Source organism: Ambystoma mexicanum, chromosome 7p (assembly GCF_040938575.1).
Source record: "Ambystoma mexicanum isolate Mex_15411 chromosome 7p, UKY_AmexF1_1, whole genome shotgun sequence".
Classification (NCBI taxonomy): domain Eukaryota; kingdom Metazoa; phylum Chordata; class Amphibia; order Caudata; family Ambystomatidae; genus Ambystoma; species Ambystoma mexicanum.
Genome location: NC_090939.1, coordinates 208,434,005 through 208,461,904, shown reverse-complemented (window position 1 = coordinate 208,461,904; position 27,900 = coordinate 208,434,005). Strand labels below are relative to the sequence as shown.

The following is a 27,900-nucleotide window of genomic DNA, read 5'->3' as shown; positions in this document are numbered from 1 at the left end:
TATTGAGAATGTATCTGTGATTCCCACTCCTTCTGTGCAATTACATACTTTGTCGCCTAGAGATTCTTTGCATAGACGGAATTATCAGGATAATACCCTTTTATTAATCATGAATGCCACTCATGCAATTTTTAATAAGACCAATTGCTGGATCTGTACACATTTACCGCAACATGGGGATAAAGGGCTTGGTTGGTTTATTTACCCTTTGCCTCTGACAACTGCCTGTTACGCTTCTCTTAGAGCACTATTTTTTGGTCGATGGAATGACAGCATTTCAGGGAACTTTGATGGTACAAATTTAAATAGTTTTGAAAAGAATGTTTTGATGCCCCTGGGATGCTCGCTTTTTGCAAATAGAAGCAAGCCAAACGTTGCTTCTGTTAGGCCCTCTGATAGATTGTCCCATCTTTTTCAGTCTTTAATCTCTTTCAAAATGGCTCCTACAGGCAATAAGGATGCCACGCCTCCATTTTATACTGTTAATCACAGCCCTGATTCAGTATCCTTCTGCATACAGAGGAATGGAACACGGTCAATGGGTAATTTTAGAAAGTGCGCCAACGTTGCGAATTTGACTAGTGAAAACAGACCTCTGTACGTAGGCGAACCTGTCTATTTTGTTTGCAGTAATGTGGCATTTCCGTGGTTGCCCAGGGATTGGCAAGGAACCTGTTATTTAGGGATTCTATTACCTGAGGTATTTATTGCCAGTACTACAGAAATTTCAAAGACTCGTCCACGATGCGGTGTAAAAGGGGATACTCCGGCGCAAACTTTAGGAGTTATTATGAAATCTTTTGTACTATTTTTTGGCCAAATTACGAATTCAGAAGATATTAGGGGACTAGCAAGAGTATTGGAGAGAACCATCAATCGGACCACTGACATACTCTATAATATGACGCTAGAGCAGAGAGCGATAAGATTAGTGGCACTTCAGAACCGGATGGCATTAGATGTCATCCTGGCAGAACGAGGAGGAGTATGTAAATTAGTGGGGTCCTCTTGCTGCGTTTACGTTCCAGACTCCTCTCCAACGATCTTTAGGGCGATCCAAAATCTACATGTCCTTAGTTCAGAAGTACATGTTCCTGAGGGAAATTGGGAACTTGGTACATGGTTTTGGGACCTCCTACGGTCCTGGGGATGGAAGTTGTTCTCGGCCCTACTGATTATCTTGGGAGGTTTTCTGTTTCTTTGTTGTTGTATACAGTGTCTCCCTGGTATATGCTCAGTATTAGGGGATGTTGCACGCAAGCAACAAGTGTATTAGGCAATAAAATATACGCCCCAAAGGAGCTCTCCAAAGAGTATGTGTTGAAGGAAACTCTGGTATCAGACCTAATGGCAATAGATATGTCCGACAATTATTCGGGGTGGCTGGACGATGACGCATGGAGTTACTTGCAATCAAATCAGAAATAGTATTAGCACTTGGCATAGGCCAAAAGGAGGGTTTGTCAAACCGGATATTAAATTATGCCTCTTATTAGAAAACGATTTGTATGTATATTGGCCTACGCCAAGTTGCTTAAAAATTGTACGCAAATAACTCTCTGCAGCAAGGTCTTGACCTTAGAAATTGATGTAAGCCGCCATCTTGAATCAAGCCTCCATTTTAGGTTAGAAACCGCCATTTTGGGGTTTTATACAAAGTCACCCTGTAATCTAAAATGGCCGTCTCGTGTGTCCTTGTTCTTGCCTCAACCTCTCCAACCTTTGTAGGGAAGTAAATGTCCAACCTGCCTTCAGGCTACATGTTAGGGTCATGTAGACCTTGTCCTTTGTTGACCTCGGAGCAGGGGATTACTTGAATTAGCAATGTTAAACTACAAGTATACAAGAACAGTAATGCTATCCGAATATAATATGCGAAACATTGTTTGGTCTGTATTAAAGCAATATATAAAGAGTGTAAAGGTTAAATTGAAGAATAATGGAGTGTGTTAGTAAATGTATTGAAAAGTAAACCGCATGCATGAGATATGTAAATTAGGAAAGTGAACCTGGCGCGACCCTAGCCCAGTGCATGATTAACCTGTAAGGGGGCTGGACATCATTTTACAAATTGTATGAAAGCACCGATGTCCAGCTAGGAAATTCCCTCACTGCTCATATTGGACCTGCTGGTGGTCTCTGTGATGCATTGACGGCCAAATAGCTATTTGTGTACTTTGTTGAATACTGTTTAGTTTTGTAATAAAGATTCTGGGAATCTTTATAAGCCCGTATCGGTGTATTTTCCTTTGCTCGGTGTAACAGCCGTAATATTGTATTTTTCTTGATTCCACACCATGCTAGTGGTCTATCTCTTATTGACCCCACAAAGTCCTGCTAATGCACCGTGCACGCTACCGCTTGCTTGTTACCAAAAAGAAAAAAAATCAACCTCCATCCTTTTCTGTCACCTTCCTTGCACACATACACCACGCCACGAAACCATCAAATGCACACCACACCACGACACACACATAAACCACGCCTCCTAGGGCCTGTTATTTATCCAATAAAACATTAATAGAATACACTAAAATCACAAGCTAAAATAACAACCACTACTTATGCCAGGCCTATTATGTGACTACTACTTTTATTTCGTATTCCTCCATTAAAAAATATACTTTATTGTGGCGCCACCTCCCCTCCCATCCCTGCCTTATCTTTGCCTTACCTCAGTGGTCTTCAAACCTTTTTGGCCTGGGCCCCCACTGAGCAAAATTTAGGCAGGTTGGGCCCACCTCAAAAATGGCAAATGGATAGTATGTACAAATGGCTATGAACTGTTGCTCGCCGTCGCCACACCTTACTCCCAGATAGTTCTGGGTTCCCCCACCTGCTCCCATCACAGTTGCTGGGCTCCCTCATCCCACTCCTACCCAGTCCCTGGGCTCTCCCCACCCCATCACAGACCCTGGGCTCTCCATACCTTGCTCTCACCACTATCCCAGTGCTCCCACCCATCCTGCTCCCACCCATCCTGCTCCCACCACAATCCCTGGGCTCCCCCCACCCCGTTCCCAACACAGTCCGAGGGCCAGTGGCAGCTGGTGAATTTTTTAAGTGGAGGGACATACATATTTCCCCAAAAAATGCCATAGTGACCGAACGCAGCGAGGGAGCAAGAACCAATCAAGGAGGGCTCGGGAGACTTTCCCCCATAAATTCTGTTTAAATAATGGGTTAAAATGTTGAATTTTAGAGCATGCCTTTTAAAAATGGGTAAAAAGCCAAACAGTTTGCAATTGGTGCTGGGGGAGGGGACCAAGGGGAAAGTATGGTATTTTTAGCTGGACATCTATGATAGATATCCAGTAAAATAAATACCATCCCTGTCCCCTGGGCTCCACGGCACCGAAGAAGAGCTGATTTTGGCAGGTGGGTAGGGGGATTGTGCAACAAAGGCATTTTTAAAATTATTCCCCAACTTGCCAAAATCAGCTCAACTGACCAAAACAAACCCATACACAAACACATTCACACAGCAATCACTCTATCAATCTAGCAATCATTCATACAATCACCCATCACGATTCATACAATCACCCATCACGATACACTCACACATAACACAAGCATACATGCATCCATACACATCTTCTATATAAATAAAAATGTAAATGTTCGTTTGTTCAAAATCTTAAATCTCTGAAAGTTCTTCACCGATTGCTTTGAAATTTTGACACAACGTTGCATTCCAATAGGTGCGTGTTTTTATATGCCTACTATACATAGATGTCACACCTGTGACAGGTAAAAACATGCTTTTTCTGAAAAACAGCGCCATCCATTGGACGTAAAAGCAACACACGCTGTTCTAAATATTTTACTGAAAAACAGTGCCATCTGTTGGACGTAAAAGCAGCTTCAGATCTGCTTTGTTCTCAACAGAATGAACGCGACAGGCTGAGAGTGGCTGAAAGACGTCAACGAGAAACAGCAGATCAGCATCAAACACGACTCTGTGCTCAGCAATCACGCGATTACAATCGCCTTGCATTCCGGTACAACCCAGCTGATGATTATAGTTTGAGCCGGCATGTTCTCATCGGCACCATGACTGAAGTGTGTCCTTATTGCAAGGCTATGAAATTTAATGGAGAAACGGAAGGAATGTGTTGAGACGCCGGGAAAATTAAACTGCCTCAACTAGGAGAACCGCCAGAGCCATTAAAAACTTTGCTTGCCGGATATACGGCTGAATCAAAGCATTTCCTATCTAACATCAGGAAATACAGCTCATTGTTCCAAATGACGTCGTTCGGCACAGAAATCGTAACAGCTCAATTCATGCCAACTTGCGTTTGCAATCACCATCAACAACGCACAAGGCCAATCGTTAGAATTGTGAAATTTAGATATAGACACGGATTGCTTCTCACATGGACAATTATTTGTTGCTTGTTCTACAGTCGGCATATCTGCACAGACAATGGAACAACAAAAAATATTGTATACCAACAAGCATTGTGAAATTAAACATTTTAGAAATGTGCGCATTCTCTTTTCTTTCTTTTCCATTTAACTAGGCTGAGCCACAGCAACGCGTGGTTGGGGACAGCTAGTATTTAAATACAAAATAAATGAACATAAAAGCACCTTCTTCAGGGGCCTGCATGTGGGTGCTGAAATGCCCTGCTCCAGGCTGCTCTGTCTGTATGTGCGAGGAGGCACAGCAGCTCCCCTTTGCACATACAGACATGCAGTGCCCCAGCCAGCATTTCCAATGAGCTATGCAAGGCTGGTGAAGCCAAACGCCCCAAGCCTTGCATGGCTCAGTGAGCATGTGGGGCTTGGGAACTGAACTGAACTGTCAAAGGGAAACAGTGGAAAAAGCAGCTGAGGGCATGCTCATTGTTTCACTGGGCTGGCTCCTCGGCTCCTCCATATTGAGTGAGAGGGCCACTGGGTGGACGCCCCCTCGCCCATTATGGATGAGCAGCCAGGCTGGGACTGGTCTATAGGGCAATAGGGCAATACCCGTACCAAAAATGCAAAATGCTAGTGTGGGGCAGTCAAAATGGCCCACTTTTTTGGCCAATGTGGGCCAGTTTGATGATTTACTTCACTATACAGCTAGTAGTTTTGACCATTGTTGCTGAATAAATATTCTTTAAATATCACAATTTGCTTACATTTTGACAAAAAACACCCCCTTGGGTACTATTCAAACAGCCTGTGACTAAAGGAATGAATATCCATTTGCAACTGCAGGACACTTTTTCATTGGTGCCTGACACAGTTGTATGCTCCAGTCCGACCATGTGAGCCGCCTCAGCCCAGTTCAAAAAAAGAAAGAAAAATATTTTTACATTTCATGCTGGGCTCTCGTACCCGCCCCCACCCCCTGCTCCTGGGGACGCGGCCACGCCCCCCTTGAAGACCTCCGCCTTGCCTTATAATGCCTTACTGAAAACATCTCTTCATAGTACAAACACTAACAAAAAAGGACACAACCTCACCCACGTCACATCAACGACCTTGCACACTTCTGTATGCATCTGTCCCCTACTTGTTATCGCTTACAAGAGTCTACTCACATGTGCGTGTTCACCTGAACCCCTCCGTCACGGGGTTCCAACACCGCCCCACACTCTCCTCGGAGCCGCGCCCGCTTCAAAGAGCAGAGAGGACCTCTCTTAAAATAGCTCCTCCTAAACCACTTGGAACACGTGTTTTATCGAGACTGGTTGCTGTAGGTGGGTGTGGCTTCTTCTGGAGAAGCGGCCTGGAAGCCTCCGCAAATCCGGGGGGTGATGGGATCACATTGGGGTCACCAATTGAAGGCAAGCCCTTAAATGCTCATACCAGAGAGAATACAACCCGCTAGGGAAGAAAGGGCCAAGCTGATCTTCTAAGAATAACAAGTTTTAATCTCACACGCAAAAATGATATGATATGATATTTTATTTGTATTGCGCTTGTACAAAAGTGTTTCAGAACGCGACAAGGCAAGGGAGATGAAACAAGGGAGAAACAAGGGAGAACCGAAAACAATGATTTTTCTAGGACCAGTGACATTGAGAATGGGAGAAGGAAAGGGGGAAAAAGTGCAAGGAAGGGGGAGAAGTGGAAAGTGCGAAGCAAAGGAAAAAAAGATAAATAATGAAATGATTAAATAACAAAGGCAACAAAACAGTGGTGGTGCAGCCAGCAAGTGGCAAGTGCTGGGTCGAGGCAGCAGACAGGGTATGTCTGATAAGTGCAGGAAAAAAAGGGTGGGGGTCTGAACAGAAACAGACCCCAATGCAGGGATTTCCCGGAGGCAGTGCGGGTGGGAGGCAGAGTGAGCAGGTACCTGGGCCCGGAAGACAGAGGGTAGGCCAGGTGCCTGGTGCAGAGAGAGAAATGATCAGCAAGGTAGAGGAGGAGCAAAGGCAGAAGCAAAGAGGAAGGTCTTGAGGTGCTTCCGGAACCAGAGATGGTTCTCCTCAAGTTTCAGAGTGGCAGGGAGGCTGTTCCAGCGGGAGGCCCCAGCTGAAGACAGAGAACTACCCCCAGCTTGTTTCTTTTGAAAACGACAGACCCTGGGGGAGTTAGAGGTAGAAGGAGCAAAGATTTTTAGAGGGGAGGTATTTACGGAGGGATAGCTGAAGGTATTTTGGACCCAGGCCCCAGAAAGCCTTGTGGACAATGCAGAGGGTTTTGAATTTAATCAGTGCATCCACTGGAATCCAGTGGAGAGATTCCAGGGCTGGAGAGATACGATGCCAGGGCTTGAGGCCAAGGACAGCATGAGAGAGATGAGAGCAACAGCAAAGAACTCTGCTGCTAAGAATGTTCTGTTGAAAAGTAATACAAGCAGAATCATTTAAAGGAAAACATCATCATAGATGGCGCAATACATACAGTAATAACCTGCGCGACTGGTTGGTGTGCACCTATGCATATTCTGCTTGATCCATAAGAGATGCCAGGCCATTGGATCCAGCCCAGTCCGTCCGTCCGTCTTCCATCACGTGGGTGCTGCAGTGATCATCCTCTCCTCACGTCAAAGGTCAAAGAACAAATTAATTATACTCCTAACATACAGCGACTTTATCACTGTATTGTGCACCTGGCAGGCCTTAAGACGGGCACAAAGGAGGTTCTGGTGCACTCTAACCTTCACACACACATTTCACTCACTCCCTTTCACGCCATCCGGCTCCAAGGTCTCCACCCTGGTTTTGAACTATAATTTACCCCTCCCAGCAACTTGCAATACAAATCACACGATCGTCGCTCAACAATGTATCCTGTTTGTCCTCTTTGAACATTTCAGGACTTGTTACTTTAGGGGTGGTGGTCAAAGGGCATCTGGTGCCACGGGATTCAGGGATCTTAAGATTTAGTCAGTTATATGGGCTATTACTTGTGGTCGCCTGGGGATGGGCCGGGTCATGCTTTGGCCAGTGTGAGATAACATGCACACCAGGCACTGGTCTGTGATCACAACCTTGTAGGGCACATTCCTCTCGAGTAAAAAACACATCTTTATAACACTGTTAGGACAATGAATAGGCGTTGTAGTGGTTGGGGGTGTGGGCTGTCTTCATGGGAGCCCGGACATGGCTAGAGATTTCCCTTGTCTCTCAATTTAGGCCCAGTGCATACAATGCTGCATTTGCCACTCAGGCCTTCCCTTCTACCTATGGTTACTAATACATACGCAAAATAGCAATGTTGCTTACGCCCTACGCTACAGTATTTGGATTGATTATATTTGATTATATTGAAGTGGGGTCCTTTTGTATTGGGAGGTGGTCCACCATCCCACATGGCCCCTGGCCCATCATAGTGCTTTGAATGCATCTCGCCTCACTCTAAAGCGCCTAGGGTTGTGGGGTGAGGCTGCCTCCATCCAAACAAATACCACACTAGAAATTGGTGGGTCTGATTGGGTTCTTGGATTCCAGATATTGGAAGAATTTAGCGAAATGCCTTTACTTGTATTTGTGTGATTGTTATGAGTTTAATTTTTAATTGTTGCTGTATTTAATGTATTTTTAGTTTAGTTATGATGTTTCGTTGGTTTCAGAAACCGGCTTTAGTGCCACTGTCATGCTACTTACCTGGTTTGGGAGATGGAGGCAGGGTCCTCGGCTCTGGCGGCTTCCTTCCTGGAGGCTCTATCCTCGTTGGCGCTTCTGTTGGGTCCCTCCGGTCCTGGTCCCCGGCTCCGTGAGTGCCCCCATAGTTGCGGGCCTGCACCTGCGTGATCGTCTGAGTCTGGGCAGCTGCGCTTGGAGACCGAGGCTTGCGTTCCAAGCCTTGCTTTGGTTCCCGGTTTATTTCCGAGTTCTGAGTGCGAGGAATGGCCGCATCTCAAGGCGGTCAGGTTCCCTGAGTGTGTTCCTCGCCACTGGCCTTCTCTGTCAGTACTTGCACTGTACTGACGTCACGCTAATCAGAGATGTGCCATCCCGTGACGTTGGGATTGAATTGAGCTCCATTCTGTCAGAGATTGTCAGGAGGGTATTGGATTGGTACCCCTCATTGCTTGCTCTCCATCAGAAGGATACGTCGACCGACTGGCAGCCTCACCTCTCCGCACCCTAGATAGAACAGGTAACCAGCGTTCATGGGATGCCTCGTTTAACAGATTGAGATGCCTTCCTTCCATTCCTGATATGGGTGAAGTCCAGGAACTTCGTGAAGAACTCTGAGCCCTTTGTCTCGAGATGACTGCCATTCATCAAGAAAACATCTCATTGTGACAAATAGTGAGTCAAAGACTCAGTGCAGCCCCTCAGGCGGAAAGTGCCATGGCTCATACAGCTCCTTTGAAATGTGATGGAGACCATCGTCAAGTGGCTGAGTTTTACAACCATTGTAAGATTCAATTTATTTTTCGGCCCAGTCATTTTGCTCATGACAAAGAAAAGATTGGCTATATCCTTGGAACCTAACTGGCAATGAGCTTGCTTGGGCTGCACCTCTGGATTCTTCTGACAGCCCATTACTGAATGATTTTGTGGCCTCTGAGAAGACATTCCTAGATGATTTCAAATCACCTAATGTGGCCTCTACCACACAGAACCATCTGATGGATCTCTGACAGGGCTCCAGTGATATAATAGCGTACATCAGACGATTCGGATAGCTGGCAACCGATTCGCTATGACTTGAAGTTACATAGAAGACTCTGTTTCACTGTGGCTTGCATGAGTAATATAAGGATGAGCTGTTGCACTTCCCAGAACTTGATACTCTCCAAGCACTGGTGGACCAAGTACTACGCATCGACCATAGGCTTAGAGAGAGAAGAGGCGAGCAGTGTTGAGCTGTGAGGTGCGATCCCAGTCCGTCTGTGGTGCCTTCAGGGTTACCAAGTCTTGCGGATCTGGGTTCACAACCTATGCAGTTGGGTTGATCCAGGTTCCATTGTCAGAGGTGGAAAAGAAGTGAAGACAAACCCATCGTTTATGCTTGTACTGTGGTGCTGCAGGTCACTATTTGGGGTCTTGCCCAATGCGTCCTCCAAAAAAGTCAGAAAACAGACAGGCTTGCCGTGTAAGGAGAAGGAAACAGCAGGCCTCTCTTCTATTCCAGTACTTCCACCCATGCAGTCTGTGGCTTTATTGGTTTTGGAGATTAGGATTGCTTGGCAGGATAAGAATATCAAAAAACTGGCTCTATTGGATTGCAGAGCCTCACGCAATTATATCGACAAAGCTTTTGTGACTAGCACTGGCATACCTCTCAAACACAAGGAACATGCTACGATAGTGGAGGTCATTGGTGGGACTCAGCTATCTTCTGGGCTTGTTTGCCAACATACTGGGAGTCTGCATTTATCTATCAATGAACATCAGGAAGGAATCTCCCTGCATGTCATAAAATCTCCATTGTACCCAGTCGTACTAGGTCTGCCCTGGTTGTTGTACCACAATCCAAAGATCAACTGGGAAACACGGACATTGGTATTCACTTCCAGGCGCTGTTCTCAAGAGTGATGTTCCTCAGGTGCTACACCAACTGTTTTTGATGAAAGTCCTCACTCTACTCAGAACTTGTCGGTTCATCTCTGTGCCATCCACACTATTCCTCAGGAGTATGCAGACCTCTTAAGAGTATTTGCCGAATCCGGACAGATACCTCTACCGCCTCATAGGCACTATGATTGTGCCATCGACCTGTTGCCCAATGCTGTCATCCCTTATGGAAATATCTATTCTCTGGCCCCATCCAAGAAGAAGGCCTTACAAGATTACACTGAATGCTGCCTCAGGAAGGGATTAATTGTACCATCCAAATCCCCTGCAGGGTTTCCTCTATTCTTTGTACGGAAGAAGGAAGGAACTCTAGGGCCATGCATTGACTATTGCCAGTTGAATGACATCACATGCAAGGACAGGTATCCTTTACCGTTTGTTCACAACATCATTGAATAATTGCATTCTACTTGTGTCTTCACTAAATTGGATCTCAGAGGGGGGCCTACCACTTAGTGCGAATCAAGGAAGGGGAGGAGTGGACGGCGGCCTTCAAGACGACTTTTGGGCATTATGAGTACCAAGTTATGCCCTTCGGTTTGTGAAACGCTGCAGCCGTCTTCCAACGTTTCATGGATGTCATCTTTTTTTGATCTAATCAGCATTTCTGTCTGGGTTTACCTCAACAATATCCTCATCTTTTCCACCAGTGTGGGGGAACACATTGATCATGTGAAGGAGGTACTCCAAAGGCTGTCCCTCAACCATCTATATGCCAAGGCTGAAAAATGCCAGTTCCATCAAGAAAGCATGGAATTCCTTGGGTACATGGTTAGCAGTATGGGGATTCGGATGACTCAGCAAAACTATGTGCAATACAACACTTGAAGCAACCTCACAATCTGAAGTCGCTGCAACGATTCCTAGGATTTGCACCTTTTTACTGTTGGTTTACACCTCACTTCTCGCACTTGACGGCAATATTGTCCCGCTTGAATAGTGACAACACACCCTTCTTTTGGGACTCTCAATCTGAAACAGCTTTCCTTGAACTCAAGAAAGCCTTTATGTCTGCCCCCATTCTTCAGCATCCCGACAATGAGAAAACCTTTGTTTTTGAGACTGATGCATCTGATTTCGCCGTTGGAGCAGTCTTGTTGCAACGGGATGCCAATACCAAAATTGAACACCCGGTTGCCCACTACTCTCGTAAACTATCCCCTAGTGAAAGAAACTACGAGGTCATTGGAAAGGAACTTCTGGCCATAAAAGCGGCATTCGAAGAATGGAGACACCATCTGTTGGGGGGAAGGTTTCCCATTGAAGTATGCACTGACCACAGATATGTACAGTACTTACGTTCCCTACAGTGTCGGACCTCCCGGCAGGCTTGCTGGGCCTTCTTCTTGGCCTTCTTCTTTTCTTATTTACTCCTTTCCTGGGCAAACTCCTGGACAGGCTGGCCATTTCCCAGCGTAATCTTCACACTGAATCTGTTGGTATTCTCCATGACCATCAGTCTGGTTACAGAGCTGCCAGAAGCACCGAAACTGTTCTCCTGAACATCTGTGAAGACCTGCTCTCTAACCTTGATTCCAACACCCCCTGTGTCCTCATCTTACTTGATCTCTATTCTGCCTTTGACACGGTCAACAATGCCATCCTGCTCAACCATCTCCGTGATAACCTGGGTATCATGGATCAGGTCCTGGCTTGGCTGACTTTGTTCCTCTCCGATTGACCCTACCTGGTCCAACTTGGGTCCTTCCTCTACTCTATCTCTACCTCTGTTGTTCCCCAGGTGTCTACCCTCTCTCCCTGGCTGTTCAACCAATGCCTGACACTTCTTGCCCACTTCATTGCTGCTCTCTTCCCCAACTTTCAGTGCTATACGAATGACACTCAACTAATTTTCAGGCTCCCTTCAGCCACTTCTTCTCCATCTCTCATCTCTGACTGTCTATCTGCTATCCAGGAGTGGTGTGCCACCAATGATCTCTGCCTTGATGTCAGTAAGACTGAGATTCTCCTCAACAGAACATCCGCTCCCTCCTTTCCTGTCACTCTCTGGCTGGCCTCTCTTGGCCCACTTCCTGCTCGTACCTGTGAGGCTAAAAACCTCAGGGTCATCTTCGACTCCACACACTCCTTCTCTCTTCACATCTCTTCCATCTCTAAGAAGTCACACTACCAGCTGTAGCTCTTCAGAGGTATTCTTCCTTTCCTCTCCTTCCTCCAGAAGCTCACCGTCTCCAGAGCTCTGGTTCTCTCTAAGCTGGACTACTGCAACAGCCACCTTCTAAATCTTCCTGCCTCTACTCTCTGCCCTCTGCAACTCATCCAAAACAGGACTGCAAGACTTGTCCTTGGCCTCAAGCCCAGGGATCGTATCTCTCCAGGACTGAAATCTCTGCACTGGCTCCCAGTGGCTGCGAAGATTAAGTTCAAAACACTCTGCATTATCCACAAGGCCTTCTGGGGCCTGGGGCCTCAATACCATCAACTCTCTCTTCCTAAATATCTTCCTTCTCGAGCCCTTCACTCATCCGCCACCAACTCCCTCAGGGTTAGTCGCTTCTCCAAGCAACGAGTTGGTTGTAGATCTCTTTCTTCGGCTGGGGCTTCCCTCTGGAACAGCCTCCCTGCCTCCCTGAAACTTGAGGAGAACCATCTCCGGTTCTGGAAGCACCTCAGGACTTTCCTCTTTGCTTCTCCTTTCTCTCCTCCTCTCCCCTGCTGAGCTCCTGGCTGAAACTGTAATTGCACTGGCCACCTGGCTACCCTCTGTTCTCAGGCCCAGGTACCCCCCTGCCAGTTGCACACCTGCACTGCCCACCAGGCAGCTCCCTGCACTTGGGGGATGTTTCTGTATCCCTACAGCCCCCTACCAGCACCTGGCACCTGATGTCTGCACTTACACGTGCACTTGCCACCACGTGGCTGCAATTCTCTTTATTGTATGTATTATTTATATTTTTGTATTTATTATTTTTGACTGTTATCCTATGTATTGCATTGCCCCCTCCCTTCGCACTTTTCTCTTCCCCCCTCCCCTGCACTTGCGTGATCTCAATTTCACCGGCCTAGTAAGATTGTTGTCTTTGTCTTTCCTCTGTTCCCCCCCTTGCCTCGTCGCGCCTTGAAACACTTGTGTATGGGAGCGTTATAAATTCCATATCAGAACATATATCATATCATTATGATTTCATAGTGACGTACATACCTTGTACCCAGAATCTGAAGGCAGACTTGCCTTCACATTCCCTGGAAACAACGTCGAAATATCCAATATCGATGCCCCACTCATAGCTCCGAAGCATTTTCTGTTTTCACTTTTTCCACATCTACAGTACCTTGTGAGAGATACCCAGATGGATCCAGCCAGGCCAGGACTTTTACGTCAACCCTGTGTATATGAACGCAATGGTTTACTGTTCTTTTAGGGGCAAGCATACATCCCTACTGATAGTCTATGGATGTCTATTTTGCAGTGCCACCCCCATTCCATTGTTAGCAGTCATCGCGGGTCAAAGCCGCTCAGGAATTGATAGCTCAACAGTTTTGGTGGCCAGGATGGTCCACCCAGGTAACGCAGTATGTGGATTCCTGTTTGGTTTGTGCTCAAACCAAAACCCCACGCAAGAAACCCGTGGGCCTCCTTCTGCCTAACGTAACACCTCCATACCCATGGAATACGATCTCCATCAACTTTATTGTCGAACTGTCATCCTCTAAAGGATACACCTGTATCATGGTTGTAGTGTACTGCTTTGCCAAGATAGCTCATTTTATCCCATTCCCCAAGATTCCGTCTGCTTCCCAGATGGCGCCCAGCTTCTTGCACGAGGTGTATCACCTTCATGGTCTCCAAGAGAAAATACTTTCGGACCTTGGTTCTCAGTTCATCTACTCCATTTGGAACCAGTTGTGTCATCATTTGGACATTCAGCGGGCTCCGAGTTCTGGGCATCATCCCCAGACCAACGGACAGACGGAACAAACAAATCAGACTCTAGAGCCGTATTTGTGGTGATACGCTAATGCCATACAAGACAACTTGCTGGAACACTTAGACACTGCTGAATTGGCATAAAACAACACTATCCACACTATCCATTCCAGTACTGGACTTTTGGAGTTCATCCCAAGCTGCTGCCCTTTCGCCCATTATTGTCCATTGCTGTTCCGTCTGCCAAAGAGATGGTGACCATCACCCGTGATCAACATAAGCTGGCAGCTGGTACTTTGGCAGAGGCACGGCAGTGCATGAAAATACAGGCCTACGGGAGGAGATCCACTGAGCCCAAGTTTCAAGTCGGTGACATGGTGTGGTTGTCTTCAAAGAATTTGCCAGTACACAACCTATGTACCAAACTGGGCCGTTGTTACTTTGGTCCCTTCAAAATAAACCAAACTTTTGTCTGCGGTGGCTTGCCACCTACAGTTGCCCCGCTCTTGGTGCATCCACCCTGTCTTCCACATCTCTCTCTTGAAGCCCTGTGTGCATGACTCTTTTTGCCACCGTGGCTCATGCCCTGCTGCAGTAGATGTTCAGGGAACTCTGGAGTTTGAAGTTCAGGAGATCTGCGATTCACGGATCCGGTGTGGGGTGCTCCAGTTGTTGGCCGATTGGCCTGTGACCACACCTGGGAACCTCACACCTTTGTGCATGTCCCGCATCTGGTTTGTGAATTCTTCCTTCAGCATCCCTGGAAGCCCGGGGCTCCGGTTATTCCTGGGAGGAGTTACGGTGTCATGCAACTTACCTGGTTTGGGAGACAGAGGCAGGGTCCTCGGCTCCGGCGGCATCCTTCCTGGAGGCTCGATCCTCGCTGGTGCTTTGGTCGAGTCCCTCTGGTCCAGGGCCCCGGCTCTGTGCGCACTACCATAGTTGCAGTCCTGCGTGCGCGATCGTCTGTGTCTAGGCCGCTGCGCATGCGTGGACCGCTTGAATACCGAGGCCTGCGTTCCAAGCCTTGCTTTGTTTTCCGGCTTATTTCTGTGTTCCGAGTGCAAGTAATCGCCGCGTCTCAACGCTGTCAGGTTGCCTGATTGTATTCCTCGCCCCTGGCTTGGTTAGTTTGTCTGTGCCTTGCTAGACTGCCTTCTAGTGCCTGCACCAGGAACTTTCTTGTTGCCTTCTGTCCTGTTCAGCCTGTTCCCGCTAGGCTCCGGTCCTTTGACTCCTAATTCTCTGGGTTGGTGGGAGGCAGAGACGTAGACAGGGTATGGCCTGATCGGGCAAGGCCCACCCAAAATCTGTAAATGCCCACTCATCAGCGCTGTGTGGGCATTTACAGATCTTACTGTCACTGCAGTGAGCCCAACTACATTAGCTTCAGGCCCCACTAGTTAGAGGATCCTGGCTACGCCTCTAGTGGGAGGGGGTATGTGCCCTGGCTCCCAGTTTTCTTGGGTTCTCTCTGCTTCTCCTCCCCCCTGGATCTTGCTCCTCTTCCGCTCCCAGTGTTTCCTTGGAAGATTTCTTTCTCTCTCTTGTCCTTGCCCTGCCTTGTACCCTGCCAGTAACAGCTTCTCAGAACCAGCTCCACATACCTGCTACCTGGAACCAGCTCCACAAACCTGCTTCTCGAATCAGCACCACAGCACCGAACTTCAGCTACTTCACGAGAGATCACTATTGTTATTAGATACCATCTGGCCTTCTCTGTCAGTGCTTGCAGTGTCCTGACATCATGCTATTCAGTGAAGTGCCATCCCGTGACATTGGGAGTCAGTTCAGCTCCGTCCTGTCGGAGATTGTCAGGAGGGTGTTGGATTGGTAACCCGCGTTGCTCGCTCTCCATCAGAAGGATACGTCAACAGACTGGCAGCCTCACCTTTCCGCTCCCCAGAAGGAACAGGTAACCAGCATTCACGGGAAGCCTCGTTTAACAACCACTGAGTAATCAAAGTTAAATGTCCAAGGGTGCATTGTAATGCTTTTAATTAAATCATGGCGTCTATGCGCAGTGCATTTTAGGTGCTCTCAGAGCGATAATGGACATTTCTCTTCAGGCCTCAGTGAAATCTGCACATTTTATTTAGGCTTCAGTGACAGCTGCATTTTGATGTGAACCTGTAATGTGGTTCACATTATTTCTTTGCAGCCAGCATTCCAGTAGCAAACATGCTTTCTCACTTCTGTATTACTTCACGGACCCATGGAAACTGTCAACAGTTAGAGACTTTGAAAGCTAGAATGTTCTTGAAAAATGTCATCACTCATTTGTCGGAGGCTTAAAATGAGGGGCACTGGGGGCAGTTAGGCAGAACGCTTCTGGGAAGAGTTGACACACTGCTTCCATGCACATTGATGCACATCTCTCTGCCTACCTGTTTTTAGAGCTTTTCAGTGCAAGCCTGGTGAGATGAGGATTTGTTTTGCGGTAGCTTTTTACATTCTTTCTATGTGTAGTAATTATTCATTCATTTATTATGTTGATTCATGCATGTGTTTTGTGAAAAGAGCAATTTTTTTGCAGTTTGACTGAGTGTTTGTGTGCATAATTGTCTTTCAGTGTGTAAGGTTTCTTCATATCATGTACTGGGGCTGTGAAATATTTTCTGTGCACTTTTGAAGCAAAACACCACCCTACCAGTGGTAGAATATATGAATAGTTGGAAATACTAGATGCAATACTTTGGAAAATCTGCAGGTCATTTTGCAAATATTTTAAAAGCTCATTTCCATCCTTCCCTGTGGTGACTATGGAAATGTATTGGGCGCAGCAGAGGATCAGACCATACCATAAGCATGGTGTAGCCTTTGTAGAAATTCACAGAAAGTTGAGTATTGTCCCTTCTGATCATTCCTTTGGAAAAGTGGAAAATGAGTTGAGCATACGAGATACCCATATTATTACCACATTTTGGCGGTACCACAACACATATTTGTCCCTCTTTTCCAGTATGGTTGCAAGAGCAGATCGTTGTCCTGGGTAAGCTTTATCATTTTTTTTGTGGTTTTCCCTCTGTGGTTCTCAGTCACTCTCTCTCCATACACTTGATGTACACAGCACCCTTCACAGTCCCACCTCTCTCCTATCCCCCTTCCCACCCATACATCTCCAGATTGATCCATGCCTCGAGCATGTGACTGGAGTTAGCAAGAGGCTCAGAGAGCTCTTTCCCATGCCGTGGGCTCTGTCTGTCCATGTCCACTCTGGTTGCACACAGCACCCGTCACATGCCTGGCTCTCCTCTATCCTCCTGCCTGCCCATACATCTCCAGACTGGTCTGTGCCTCAAGCACGTGACCGGAACCTCTCAACTTCGAAGCCACCCCCAGGGCAGCCTTGTCCTGCCAGCCGGCTAAGGGCTACCTCCCTAGGGCACTTCCCCAGCCTATCTGCCCATTCGGCCTGGGTGCCCTACAAAGCTGTTCTACAGCAACACTCAGATAAGCTGGTAAGATCTTGCAGCACAGCCATTGTTGAAACTCTAAAATCATGCCACTACTTTAATACCACTATTTAGCTTTGCTGCCATTGTGTTTAATCCAGGTGCCTTAGGAACTTTGCTACTGCTTTAAATAGTGATGTGCTCTGAAGTTATCACACAACAACTGGACAGGTATGTTTGACAAGTTGTATTTCAATCATGTCATTTAGTACAACCTAAACTGCCCTCCAACCATACTAACTGTACCCTCCTGTGGTGTCTTATCCCTAGGTGCTATTGCTGTGCCACTGTGAGGCTTGCCCTAAGTACATGAAAGTCAACAAACAACAGTAGAAACACCTCTGGAACATTACGCGCTGTGTCTGGTGATGGAGATCATACGGGAAACACAATTAGTTTAATTTCCCTGTTTGTTGACCTCAAGTGCAGTCAAACTTCATACTAAAAGCAAGTCTCAAAGACTGAAAGAGCTGTGTGAAGAATTTTCATACGCACAAATGTTCATATAGAGAAAGGGGGGAATCCCTAGGTTAATGAGAGACCCCATGAACAAGCAATGGCCATTGAATCCGGGAGCTGTCAAGAACCATGGGGGCAAATATGTCAAACATCAGACTGTAGCATTGGTATGTCCCAACAGATGTCACATCTACCCCTCTTGCAGGTGTTCCTGTTCCCATCCTGGTCCCAGAGGCCTCGAGGCACGAGTACAGCAACACAAATAAACAAGACTGAATAATCTACAGTGCCCCAGAGCTCTCAGCGCTACAACTCTTAGCATGCCAGACCATACTCAGCACAGGCTTTGTGAAGCCCAGTACATGCCTGATCGATCGAACGTACATGTGCGCCTATCAAAGAAACACGAGCCGCTTGCGTTCAGGACTATGGGCCTCATTACGAGTTTGGAGGAAGCCAGGCCCTTAATGAGGGCCTGCCTCCAAAATCGGGTCCGGGTCCGTGGTCCCTGAATGGGGAAATACCGGCCCATTCCGACTTTGGAGGGCCCGGTATTTCCCCATTCAGGGAACCCAGACCCGGACCATCCCCATTCCCATTTGAGAACCCATAGGGCTCAATGGGAATGGGGAGCATGTTAACAACAAGCCCGTTAATGACGGGCCCGTTGTAAGCATGCTGGTCCCCTCGATGGACCCACAAAGGTCGTCTGGTCTGACCAGATGTCCAGAGCGGGTCAAGCAAGGGGACCTCGTAATAGGGAGGAATGGGTTTAACGGCGCCGACACCTTTACCAGCGCTGTTAAACCCATTCCGCCAGGGTCGTAATGAGGCCCTATGACCCTTATGGACGTCTCCACAGCAAGCTCCTGAAGTGGCATCTTTAGCCTGGCTGTGCCCATGCCTGATCTCCTCCAGACCTCGCTATTATCAAGATAAGAAACGCATAGCTATCAATCACTCAGTATGCTGCTTGTTGCAAAACTCTGATAACATTGCCTTGCTGTGTTAGAGCCAAACCCTGCGAGATGTTAGCTGACATGTAGCTATACGGAGGCTCTCACGCCAAATCCTAAAGTTTATTTCCTTTCTTTTCTGATCAGAGTGTTCCGGATCTCTGAACATTGCCCTGACCGCCTAATGATGAAGCGTGGTTAGAGTGCACACACGGACACAGCTAAGTAGCCGTGTATTTTGATTGCCCCGCACAAGACAGGTTTGTTTTCTCCGATTGTCTTTGATCATTTCAATTGCCAGGAAAGTCTGCAGTGAGCAGATCTCAGTTATTGGGATGTCTAATTTGCATTACGTAATGCCATTAAAGGATAGTTCCGGGACTTTTTTTTTATTGTCCCTACGGTTCGGCCATGTGTTTTTAAGCATAAATCGGTAGATCGTAGAAAACTTTCCTATGGACCATACCCGACTTTTCGTCCATTAACGCACTCGAAATGAGCCGCCATTTTCTGATAATCCTATCACTTGCCGCATCGCCCTGGCTCACCTGCTTTTGCGGCACTAAATCAAATCCCCCGCCCCTGAGCCTGACATCAGCAGACGCGTACCGCCCATTTCCCAACGCCAAAGCACGTTTTGTGTCAACAATCGCTGCGCCTCAGCTAATGAAGTGTCGCCATGGAAATGGCAGGACGCCTCTTTCCTCAATAAGTATAAACACACCGTTTCACAACACACAGCAGCAGATTTTCGATTCCATTACTCTCGCTGTGTTACTTTGAGTATTCTGTGACTCGTTTCTGTGCTCTGGTCAGCTACCTTCGCCGCTTCTAGGCCTTGTGAACACCTGTACCATCTCTGTAAATTATTTTACTTTCTTTACCACACAATGGCTACAATAATGCCGTATATGTACGAGCCCGAGTACACCGAGGAAGAACTACTGGAAAGGCAAGCACGCGAAAACGATGGGGATTCGGACGGCAGTTGGGAGGACCAGTCAACGGATGAAGAGCCTGGACCATGTCGCATGGACGGCGTCTCCACCTGGTGCACATGCAATCGGTGCGAGCTAATGCCAACTGAGGAGGAGAACTGCTGCTGCCGTGAAAATTCCGGGTGCTTGGCCTACATTTCGGAAGGCGAGCCAAGTCCGCAATGCATCACCGAGCTGCCAGAGTTCAGGGAAGCCTGCCTCTCACGGACCGTGTTGAGGATGATGATGGTACTTATGCATGAACTTCGCGGCACTGTTCGTCCGCGTAATCCGAGTAACGAGTAAGTATACTCTAGTTGTGATGTCAGTGATGCCACTACTATTTCATGGTCGTCTCCCACATATAAAATTACATCTACATATCATTCGAACGCATGTAAATTGGTTCCATATTGTGCATTTTCTAGATAGAATTTTTTTCAAAGCAGAATGACATTTTTTACCTGAATCGACAGTGATAACAAAGTTTTGTCATTTTAATACAGTTTGCATCTTTCATTTTCACAGGTGGTACAGGCTGGTGGCCTATCGTTGCTTCACTTGGTGGCTTCACGGGAGGCTCGGACACCGCGTTCGGAGAGTAATACCTGCCTGTGCGGTACTTGCCATTAGACAACATTTCCCCAGCGACAGTGGACAATACCGCGGATTTTCCCTGGATGTGCTGCAACCGGAACTTTACAATGTGTAATGTTTATTATTTATGTTCTATTGAAATTAAGATCTAAAATAAAACCCAACATATATTTTAACAATGGTTGTTTTGATTTTTTAAATGAATCTAGTGTGTCTCCATTGAATAGTCTTCCTGTGCCTTGTCTTCTCACACCACATGTCTCCGGCCAGCATCCTCCCTCACGCTGGCCGCCCACCTTCAATCCACATAACCGTTGAACCCATATGCAGCAGACATACATATGTTATTTTGCGGGTTGGCATCAAGCCTCCCGGCCTTGCCTCCTCCCCCAAAAATACTTACCACACCACTTTGTTCAAGCGTTGGCAATAAAAGGCCGTTGGATTTTATTGATACAAAACATGGTTATAGGTAAATAATCAATATGGTTGATCATAATAAATCATCCTTTTGGGCACCGGGTACAGAGATGACCCCCTCTGGCCCGTGCTGCCTTGCCACCACAGGCCAGCCTGCTGCTGACTAACTGCCTAGGCATCCAGGGTCTCCAGGGTGAACTGCACCCATATATTCTCCTGGGAGGGTGAGGTATTTATAAACTCACCCCCCTGCCTTCCATGTGCTAGATCCTGCAGCCTGCCTCTTACATGCAGTTAGATGGCCTCTCCTTGGTGAGGCCCTGCGGCAAACGAGTCTTGTCTGCACGACCACCGCCCCAATCCACCCCCCCTGCCCTATCAAAGGCAGTTCGCACCGGGGTACTTGTGCTGGCAAGTGGAGCTGTCAGGGAGCGATAAAGGCCAAGAGGTGCCAAAGACCATGTACACTTCAAAGTGGTCTATAGAGCATGGGTTGTTGTTCCCATGTCTACCTCCAGACCCCGTGTCTCCTGCCAAGCATCCCCCCTCATGCTGGACGCCCCCCTGCAATCCACATAAGTGTGTCTCCATTCACGAGTCTTCCTGTGTCTTGTCTGCACGACCACCGCCCCAATCCACCCCCCGCCCTATCAAAGGCAGTTCGCACCGGGGTACTTGTGCTGGCAAGTGGAGCTGTCAGGGAGCGATAAAGGCCAAGAGGTGCCAAAGACCATGTACACTTCAAAGTGGTCTATAGAGCATGGGTTGTTGTTCCCATGTCTACCTCCAGACCCCGTGTCTCCTGCCAAGCATCCCCCCTCACGCTGGACGCCCCCCTGCAAACCGCATAATGCCACGACATATACACGTCATTCATTCACAAACACACCCCTGTTTCGAATTCTTTATAACCCACTTCATATTTCTAATGAGAACTTCTTTGCGCTTTGCTAGTCAACCCGTGAAGGTGCTGGTTATCTGCTCTTCGTCTCTGTGAACTTCCGTGACCACTTCGAGGAAACTCGTCAGTTTGCAACCTGTGAACTGCTCCCTGTTCTACTCTGATCCCTGCATCTAACTGTTTGTTCGTCAAGGTAAGGCCATGTACCATAATCATTTTGCGTCCAATTTCTTTTCGTTCAAGACAGTACATGCAATGAACTAGTCACATGTTCTGAGTTTACATTGGTATTCATAGAGAATTGTTGATCTTAACTTTTCAGAACTTTCCACAATGCCTGCCTGTTCCATTGGCGGTTGCCCTTCGAAGACCCATAATAAATCTGAAGGTACTATAATGCATGTTTTCCCTAAGACAATAGATCAGATAAGAGAATGGGTCCGATATTGCGGATATCCACCGTCTGAGCTTGAAAGTAGAGTCCTAGAAGTCTTTGCGGACAAGAGGGGTGATCGATACCGCATCTGCAGCAGGCACTTTAGCTCAGACATGTACTCCACATCATTGCTAATAAAGAAGAACACACCGCGAGCGAGGCGAAAATTGCTCTCAACCGCTATTCCCACTCTATTCGTCCACATCCCTCCACTGGTGAGTCAAGTTTATGTATTTATCTCTCGGCCTTGCGGTAGTGTGTAGCATTAGCTAACAATAATTTCCCCATTTATGTATCCACTCAATATGAAGGCGGAAGATTCTCCATCCGTGTCGTTATTGCAGTCATCAGCCACTTCAAGCGCCTATCGGGTAATCTTACTTGGCTATTCTGCCACTGACTTGTTTTAGGCATGTAAATCAATAGTTTTAATTTATCGTGTAATTATTTTACCCAATGGTACACCCTTGTACTCGTCCTCTAGTCTTTGTTTTCAGTTATAATTATTGTTATCCAAAATAATGCAAGTACTGTCTTTCAGGGAGATGCTGAGGAGTCCAACGTATTGACGACAACCGTTGATGTCACTCAGATGCTCGAGGTACGTTTCCAGACAGTTCCATCGATGGAGATCATCAGATCTTGCATTCTTGTAGCGTGATTGTTACACACAATGTTTCTTTCGTTTTAGCCATTGATATGTCCTTCTGTCGTCGCCCTCCTATGTGTCTTCTTTTTTCAATATTGTGTTCATTACTAATGAAAGTCCTATGTTTCAGGGAGTCGATGGAGCATTAGTCCAAGAAGAAGGGGGAGCATGCAGTTACGGGTCGGCGCAACAGCTTGCAGAAGTGTGCACCGCAGTTACATCGTCCCTTGATGTTCTTATGCATTTCGAGGTATGGATACTGACAGTTCGATCAAGCGAAATCATATGACGTGATTACATCCGCTATACTTCCTTCTTTATTAACGCAAGTACTATGTTTCAGGGAGATGACGGAGCTTCTTCTACAAGAACATCACCCCTAGTAGTTGATGCAGATCTCTGGGTGGTGACACTTCCAACGATCGAGCAAATCGAATCATATTTACATATCCATTATTTATTTTAGACAACTGATCATTTGTGCAGGTCTATTTAGATGAGCTGTTGACGCCTGCACAAAGTTTATGTTCTTTTTAACAAAATAGAAAGCCATACTAATGCAATTAATCTGTTTCAGGGAGTTACTGAAGCATCATCTTCAATAATATCATCAATGGAAGTCTATGAGGAGCCCGAGGTATGGATCTTGACAGTTCCATCTAACTAGATCAACTATGCGTGAATAATTGTCGTTTGAATGTTCTACACAAAGCGTTCATTCGTGTTTTGCTATTGAGATGTACGTGGGTATTGGTCCCCAAGTACATTTTGTGTTTTCAATATTATTATACATACTAATGAAAGTTCTATGTTTCAGGGAGTCGATGGAGCGTCAGTGCGTGATGGATGTGCTTATCATGAAAATATAGTCGTTGCAGCGCAAGAGGAAGTGGAGACATGCACACACGAGTCGGAGCAGTTGAAGTTCGAGGCAAGAAAGTTTCAAAGAAAAGAAAGCAAAAGAAGGTTAGTGTCCTGGTCACTATAATATGTTGTTTTTCACTGTTATTAGTTCAATACTGTAAGTTGTGTTTAAACTGAACATCCCTTTTCCAATCTGTCCTCTAGTTGCGAGTGGGTGTACGAACTAGATCTACACAGAGAGTGAAGCGAACGAGAGATGTTGCTTGTCAAACCTTTTGGCAGGGACTTGAGACTGGAGATGCATCGTGCCAATGGGAAGAATATGAAGTGATTGACAACGGAGCTATACCACCACCAGCCATTGATAGTGAATGTCCTCCTGGTAGTTCGGATGCAGTCGGAGATCAATTCACAGAATCCACACCCGCAAAAACTAAGACCGCGAGAAAGTTGAAGAAATTGTTTTATTCACCCATCGCCGGAGAAGGAACAGATGTTGCAATGGAAGAGAAGGAAGTGGACGACAATGAAACACCATCAATATCACTGAACATAGCGGAAGACGATATCAGAGATTCTACCTTTCATGTGAGTGACATGTCCTCAACGTTACAGGCCGAACCAGCTGGGCTGCAGAGTGACAGTATAAGGAAAGAGGCCAAATTCATTGTATTCGATAGTTGTTTGATTGATATTAATATTCGGATGAAATGTGGGCATTCGGTTGGTGGGGAAGTATGTGGGGAGCCATTGATTAATGTGACTCATGCAATTCGAGGCACTAACCTTAAAATACATGCCACCTGTACAAAATATCATCCTTTCTCATGGTCTGCACAACCCATGCTGGGGCAACTGCCAGCAGGCAATCTACTTTGTGCAGCGGCTGCACTTTTTAGTGGTTCAAGTTTTAAAGAGTCTTTCTTTCAGTTTGTGGGAATCCATTTCATTGCGAAAACTCAGTTCTACAAATACCAAACCGATTATCTATTTCCAGCCATTAGCGAAGCTTGGAGAATGGAAAAAATGTCTATTGATAGTACATTCGCGGGCAAACGGTTCAGGCTAGCCGGTGATGGACAGTGCGACAGCCCAGGATTTTCAGCCAAGTACTGCACCTACCACTTTCAGGACATGGAAAGTAAGAAAATTGTGAGTTCGGTGGTCGTGCAGGTGTCACAAAGTACATCCTCAGTGGCCATGGAGAAAGTTGGCTTTGTAGCATCATTGCAAGAACTACAATCGCGGGGAATGGTGATCGACCTGATAGCCACGGACAGACACGTTTCAATTGGCAAGACAATGAGAGAAGAGTACAAAAATATAAAACACCAATTTGACGTTTGGCATCTTGCAAAAACAATCAATAAAAAAATGTCTGCTGCAGGTAAAAAAAAAGAAACGCAAGGTATTTCACAGTGGTCCAAGTCAATCAGCAACCATCTTTGGTGGAGCTCAAAAACATGTGGAGGGTCGTTGGAAATTCTACTGGAAAAATGGCGGTCAGTAATGCTACACTGCACAAACGTTCACCGTTGGAACACAAACCAACATTTCCACAATTGTGAACATGGCCATTTGTCCACAGAGGAGGCACGGAAGAAGAAGTGGTTGATTCCTTCATCACCCACTCACAAAGCCATTGAAAAGATTGTATTTGATAAAACTATAACAAGAGATTTGAGGGGACTCATGGAATTCTGCCACACAGGAGATTTGGAGGTGTTCCACAATATGTGCCTAAAGTACAGGCCAAAACGATTGCATTTTGGCATGGAGGGCATGATAAATCGGACTCTTCTAGCAGTCTTGGCACATAACCATAATGTTGGACGTCAACAAAGTAGGACGACCGGAACTTTAGGGACGCTTCGCTACAATAAGGCCTTCACTAAAAGAAGTAAACAATGGGTGATCAAACCAGTGTTTGAGGATATGCAATATGAGTTTATTGAGAGACTTATTGTTGACGTCCTAGATAGGCACATAAATGGAGTTGTGAACGAACCTGTGCAGGGGACAACTGCATTGCCACCCAACATTGCCTCTGTTCCATGTCCACCTAAAGAAGAGCTCATTGAGAAATACACATCACGGTTTAAATGATTGTAATTTGATTGTCTGTTCTCTCGAGTCTCCTCATGTCGCAGGCCCATTGAATATGTGTATCTATGTAATGTGTAAATTAAAGTGATTGCTCAGTGTACATGCAATGTGTCTATCCAACCTTGTTCATCTGCGCATAAAATTAAACCAAACAGTATTATAAATCATTTTTCAAAAAATATAGAATGTCTCCATATTTATGGTTCTCTGGGGCTGCAAAGCACGCAGACAAAATGCAAAAATGGAGTGTACATTTCAAGTCCTGTGAGATGGCCTTACACTGAATGTTGCTAAATAGGAATGTGCGCTCGTTCAAAGTGAAGGTCAGCTGCTTTGATTTTTTGCTCGGGGCCCGAAATGGCCCACGACTCAGTATAAGGTTGTATTGTTATTTGACCTTGACAGGCCGGGACCATCCCGAAAGACTTCTTTTTGGGGGTGTGGGGCAATAACGTAAGAAACGATAATGAAGCCATTTCATGTTCGTTCATTAGAAGAAATAACATCGGCATAGAAGGAGTGGTATTTCGGGGCTGCCCTACGCACAGACACAATGGAACATGCAAATATAATGTAAGTAACTCTTTAGATGAGTTTATACCGCAATTTAATTACTATACAGTAGCTTTAAAGACGGGTTAAGTTGTACTTGTTCGTTCTATGTGGCATATTGTTTTGTACCGCCACTATCTTGAGGAGAACCATCTCCTTTTACGGAAGCACCTCAAAACCTTCCTCTTTGCTTCTGCTTTCTCTCTCCCTCTCCCCTGCTACAACTGGTCCACTGTCTGCAACCTCGGTCCTGTGCCCTTCCACTCTCCACCTGCACTGCCTCCCTGTCAACCCCTGCACTGGGGGACTGTCTCAGTATCCTACAGCCACCCCTTGATGTATAATACCCAGTTGCACTGTCCTAGCTATGAAATAATTTCCCGACCTAATAAATAAAATGAATAATTTTAATAAAGATCTGATGGTGAGACTAATTTCATTTTTTATGTTTTTCAAACAGGTACATCATGCATTACTGCATGTGTCACGAGTACCAGACACTGGCGGATGGCTTTTTCAACCGCCAGTTGCTTCTCCGCGTGAACAACGTTAGCACCCTGACCATTTTATGGGACGATCGCCAAGTACAAGTATGCCCTTACGCGGTACTAACGGCTAGATGCAACATACAGACCGTTGTGGTGGCCTAGTGCCTCTATGTTGGAACAGCCATGCGATTATCAGTGCGACCGAAGAGCTTATTTTATCGTAAACCAACACCCTGTGTACTGCACACGAACATCGCTTGCCTCAGGACGAACTATTTTGGATCGAGAGCAAAGAAAAATGCAAATCGCAGAATATTCTCTAAACATTTGATATCGAATAAATGTACTTTGCCAAACGTACAATTTTGCCGTTTGCTTTTAAACCACAGTTTCATATTCCGAATTGTGGCGCTGTATTGTGAGATGATCTAAGACCCTGTGTACAGCAAAGGAACATCGCGTGCCTCAAAACGAACTTTTTGGAACGTGAGCAAATGAAAATGAAAATCGCTGAATATTCTCAAAACATTTGATGTCAAATAAATGTACTTTACCAAATTTACAATCTTGAAGTTTAATTTAAAAGTACAGTTTCATATTCCCGATTGTGGCGCGCTGTGTTGTGTGAGCTCATCTGTGTTGATTTCCGGGTTCTGTGTGGAGTCGCGTAGAAGACGCCTGGGCGCGTTTGCCTACGCAGCTCAGTCACGTCACGGATAGAGGCGGGGAATATGAATGTTTTGATAAAGTCTGTTTCAGGGGCGGGGGATTTGATTTAGTGCCGCAAAAGCAGGTGAGCCAGGGCGATGCGGCAAGTGATAGGATTATCAGAAAATGGCGGCTGATTTCGAGTGCGTTAATGGACAAAAAGTCGGGTATGGTCCATAGGAAAGTTTTCTACGATCTACTGATTTATGCTTAAAAACACATGGCCGAACCGTAGGGACAATAAAAAAAAAGTCCCGGAACTATCCTTTAAGTGCGCCAGCGTTTGCATGACGTAATGCAAGCACCAATGTAGTTTATGAGATGATGCAATTATGCCAATGTTTGTGTGGGTTAATGCAAAACTGGACAAATACACCGATGTATGTGTGGGGTAATGCAAAGTTGTTGCACTGATCTATGGTACCTAATGCTTATCAACCATATAGTGTGTGTATGTGTGCATATG

General features: G+C 46.2%; 1 long non-coding RNA gene across 3 annotated transcripts in view; it reads left to right on the top strand.

Moving 5' to 3' along the window:
• LOC138525833 (uncharacterized) overlaps nucleotides 1-27,900 on the top strand; it is a 386,875-nt gene that overhangs the window by 144,523 nt on the left and 214,452 nt on the right. For 2 of the 3 annotated variants that reach the window (XR_011283446.1, XR_011283445.1), the window contains exon 1: nucleotides 18,881-18,996. The exons of the other annotated variant lie outside the window; for it this stretch is intronic. This is a non-coding gene — a long non-coding RNA (uncharacterized lncRNA). Of the gene's footprint in view, nucleotides 1-18,880; nucleotides 18,997-27,900 lie in introns of those variants that run through there. 3 annotated transcript variants of the gene reach the window in all.